Here is a 5,060-nt window from a genome sequence, read left to right as displayed (position 1 = left end):
CTCTAAAATACTCACTTTTGATTTAAATAACAGTAAAATCAAATCAATAAACAAATTACTAGCGGTTGATTACACTAAAAGAGTTTTAACAGAGGATTGTTCTATATCTCCTAACTCATCTGAAATTTTGAATTATGTAGATGAGAATGCATAATTCGAACAACAAGTTAAAGAAGTTTTTGAGTCACTAGTTAGAAAACATGGGCCTTTGCACAAAGGTACAAAGATTGGTTTTGTGGAAACCAATGCTTTTCTAACCTCACTATTTCTAGCTATCAGACTCTCCGTTATTTCTTTTCTCTCTTTGGGATGTTTTTCTTTCTTTCCACTCCTTTCTTTTTCTTCACAATTATTTTTCTCACCCTCATCAGGAATTTTCTCTTCTTTTTTCAAATTCTTTTCTATTTTGTTTTTTCCACTCAATGAATTTTTTCCCCTTTCTAATTTTTTTCATCTTCCACTCTCATTTTCTCTAACTTGCATTGCTCATCATACACATCTCTGGTTGACAAAGGAAGAAGAATGGTTTTCCTTCCACCTTTAGTGAATTTGTATTAATTAAGATAGCCATCATGAATTGCTTTTCTATCAAATTGCCATGGCCTTCCTGATAAAATCTCTCCAGCATGCATAGTGCAACATCACATATGATACTATCATTGTATCTTCCAATAGAAAAAGACACAAGACATGGTCTATTGACTCTCACTTCCCCACTATTGTTCAACCACTGAAGTTTGTATGGTCTAGGATGTGGTATCGTGGTCAAACCCAATCTTTTGACAAGTAATGCTAACAACATTAGTATAACTCTCACCGTCAATGATTACACAATACACTTTTCTATTTACATGACATCGAGTATGAAATAATGTTTCCCTTTGCTCCTCCACTATATCTTCTTTAACTTGAACACTTATAGATCTTCTAGTAACAAACACATCGCCTACAATTGGTTCTTAATAACTTCCATCACTAGTTTCTCCTTTTTCAGCTATTTCTTCCTTATCTTCCTTATTTTCACTACCCTCTCCCTCAGTTACTACCTCACCATTATGGATGATCATTGTCCTTTTGTTTGGACAATCTCTACTAACATGCCCTAACCCTTGACATTTCCAGCACTTAATATCTCTATTTCTCTCTTTATGCTCTTCTAATTTAGCATTCCCTTTCATAGAAGACTCACCTTTTTCTTTAGAATTTTCTTTCACAAATTTATCACTACTTCTAAGATCACTTCTATTCTCCTTTTTCCATGATGAGTTGAAAGAAGAAGAAGGTTTAGAAGAATTGTACCTTGTTCATTTGGTACTCAATTTTTTTTTCCACTTTTATAGCAAGATGCAACATATCCTCTATGTCAAAGTATGGCTGCAAATCAACCTTGTCAACAATCTCCTTTTCGGGGCCATTAAAAAATCATGCCATGAGAGTCTTCATGTCCTCATCAAGATCAAATTGATCCATCAAAGTGTCCTCTCTTTGTAGTATTCTTCCACAGACTTGTTCCCTTTCCTCAATGTTTGAAGCCTTTGTGCCATATTCCTTTGGAAATGATTTGGAACAAAGCGTTTCTCATGGACTTTTTGAATTCATACCATGAAACAATTAGTGCCTCAAGATTTCTTCTCCTTCCTGTCATTAACTTGTCCCACCAAGTTTGAGCGTAATCCTTAAATTTAGCAACACAAAATCTAACCTTCTGCTCGTCACTAAAATTATGGCAAGTAAACACATTCTCCACCTCTTTTTCCCATTTAATGTACTCCTCTAGATCAGTTTTTCAAAGAACTTTGGAATTTTAAATTTGATTCCCCCCATATTATGATCAATTGAAGCTACTTCTCATTGAGCTCACCTTTTGAAGTTTTGATATCCTCTCCCTCGACCTCTTCCTCTAACTACTCCATGTTTAACACGTCTTTCTCCTCCTCTTGGCGCCCCAAGTAATGTAACTTGGTCATCATCCAACGCGTCAAAACCATCACCCTCATATTGGTCATCATTATGGTGAATTACTGCAGGTTGTGGTGGAGGAGGCGACACTCTTTCCCTTGCCCAATGCTCAATCTCGAACCTATCCAAACGATCTGTCAATGCTTCCATAGTACGAATCATTCGCGCCATGACTTCTTGTTGTGCCTCTCTCAAACGTACTTTGTTAACTTCAACATCATCATCACGTGATTACTCTCTAGAAGATGAAAAAGTCACTTGTGTTTGCACTCAATATATATGTAGAATTACTCCTAAGACTAGAAATATCTCAAACTTTAGCAATTCTTATAGTATTCTTATGATAATCATGCAAGAACAATACCAATTTAGCTAGATGGTGGAAAGTCACAAAAATCTCAAATTTAGAAACACAAGTGTGATGTAATGGAATGAACTTTTCAGAAGCAAATAAGTTATAGAAGGCTAAAAGAAAATGAAGACAAAGAAATTTGGTAAAGGATCACAAAAATATATCAGAATGAACAAAATGTGTGAATGAAAAGATGGAAATGACAAAAGGATGTAGATATGATTTTTTTTTTCTTCTTTTTTTGACTCCTTTCAAATAATCACAATGCTTTAAAACTTGCTTGAGATTTTTTTTAAACACATAAAACAAGTGATGTAGAATATGAAAAGTCACAAGAAGATGATAAGTCACTTTTCTTTTCTTTTCTTTTTTTTCTCTATTTTTTCACTTTTTTTTTTTTTTTTTGCAAGGCAAGCAACAAATAACGTATGAAGCAAGAAAAAAGGAAAAGATGAAGAGTCACAAGAAATATGGAATAGATGATACTAAAGAAAGAAAAATGACATGAAATAAACAAGGATATAATCTGTTTAGAGCAAAGCTCTGATACCAAATGATAAAGAGAACTACCTCAATCACATATAAGAACCCCCCCCCCCGCCTCTATTCTAGGTGAACTCCCATAACGATAATGAGAATAACCCCTAATAAACAAAATGATAACAATCCCAAGAAAGCTAAACAGACTTGGCTTGGAAAGATTTGATCAAAGATCAAGAAGAAAGGATAACTTGTTCCTAACTTCAAGATTTCGAACTCTCCACAATCTAATTGATCAAACTAGATTAAAAGTTCTAATACATGGATTCTAAACACAAGAATACAAAGAAAAAACATAAAGCTTGAGAGAATAAACTCTAATGAAATTTCATTCAAATTCAAAGTGTTGTTCAAATGACCAAAGTACATAGGTATTTATACTAATTGATAAGACAACTTGAAAGGACACAACTTTTCTCCTAATTGACTAGGTTGAACAAAAAATCTTCAAATACATACATGAACCTTAATAAATGTGAATACATTGAAATAAATTAATTCATCAAGCATTAAACATGTGGATGAATCTGAATTTCCAGATTCATTAGGACTTTTCGGTGTCCAAGTTACTCTTGGAGCTTGAAGGGTTGCAACTCGTCATGATGGGTTGAAAATTTAGCTTGGAAGCAAGCATTTAATCCCTCTCCAAGTCTTTTAACTCCAGCTCTTGCAATTGGTCCTTGAGGCATAATGATTGCCTCATGATTGGATTGACATGGAAAATTCTCCCATAGATTTTTAGCATGAGCTTCAATTGAGCTAGTTTGAGCATGGTGAGCTTCATTTTCCTCTTCATTTGGGTTGGTTTGATCTTGTTGAGCCTCTCAGATGGTTAGCTCCTTATCAAAGATTTATTCTGTTGTAATGGTTAGTTGAGAGTGTCTCAATTCAGTGGAGGGATAAATTGACTACTCTTTGGTGGCTTTTGTTGTTGGGGTTGATGCCACAAACTCTTGTAGGGTCCTGTAGTTTGTAAACACCTGTATGAATAAATGTTTATGTGTAATAATATGAGATATTTTCTTCACTGTTGACTATGAAATATGAAATATTTTATTTTCATTTACCACAAACAAATAAGCTAAGATCCCTGGTTGTCGTTGTAACTTGAGCATATATGTGGAGACATACAAGTGAATCATGCCTTAAGTGATAACCTAAATGGTTTGTAGTATATAGATATAGGAGGAAAACCTTATCATGGTGACACTACGGATACGACCCACTTTTTAGATAGTTATAAGTGTTGTGACGTGCTATAGTTGGTCTGATCCTGATCATTCGTGTCAAGACTTGCAAGCGAGGGTGTTCTATAGAAGAAGTTTGTATAAGATTGGACCACGAAGTGTTTAATCTCGTTATATAACGCCATTCATGACGGAGACTTTTATTTCACTAGGATGGCCATAGGTAACATGACCTTAATCCTGAGTGAGTTGGGAACTCATGCCTATGAGGGTGGTCCTTTGATTTTCATGGGTGTGAGTGGCTAGATTGTTGAGTCAAACCTACAACTTTGGGGCTTCGTCTGATTGGGGAGCTGGGAACTCAGCTACACAAGATGGAATTCACTCCTTCCTTGAACCAGGGGTAAGTAGATAGATTGCTCCCTTAACGGCTGATTCTGGGGTTTGAACGATGTGGTGCCACACACCTTCTCATGGCCCGAGAGGTGTCCACTCATAGTAGAACTATGATGTATTGTTCATTAGAGGAATCAATGGTACTTAAGGAGTTAGATGTAACTACAGGGGCAAAACGGTAAATTGGTCCAACTGTACTTACGAGCGATCTGTGAAGGGTTATCGTACTGTTGATTGGTTATATCCAATGGATACAAAAATATATCTGTAGTGAGAAGAGTGCACCTGTCGGTCTTTAGTGGAGTGCCCGATAGTTAACAGATGGTCGATCTTATGATTAAAGAGTCTAGTAGCTATTACCGTACCATTGGAGCTTCAAGCTATAGGTCCATAAGGTCCCATTGGTAGCTCAATGTATTCAAGTTGAGAATCAGTCTTTTGGTCAGTTTGAAGTGTTCAAATTGACAAGAAGGAGTTTGATTATATATGATATGATTAAACTTGTTCAATTATATGTGATATAATTGACATGATGTGTAAGATACATTAATTGGAGGATTATGATATAAATATGATTTATATTATGTAAAGGAGAAAAGGACTAGGTTTAAATGTCACATATGATG

The sequence above is a fragment of the Benincasa hispida genome, chromosome 5 (genome assembly GCF_009727055.1).
Source record: "Benincasa hispida cultivar B227 chromosome 5, ASM972705v1, whole genome shotgun sequence".
Classification (NCBI taxonomy): domain Eukaryota; kingdom Viridiplantae; phylum Streptophyta; class Magnoliopsida; order Cucurbitales; family Cucurbitaceae; genus Benincasa; species Benincasa hispida.
Note: the sequence above shows the minus strand (reverse complement) of the source record.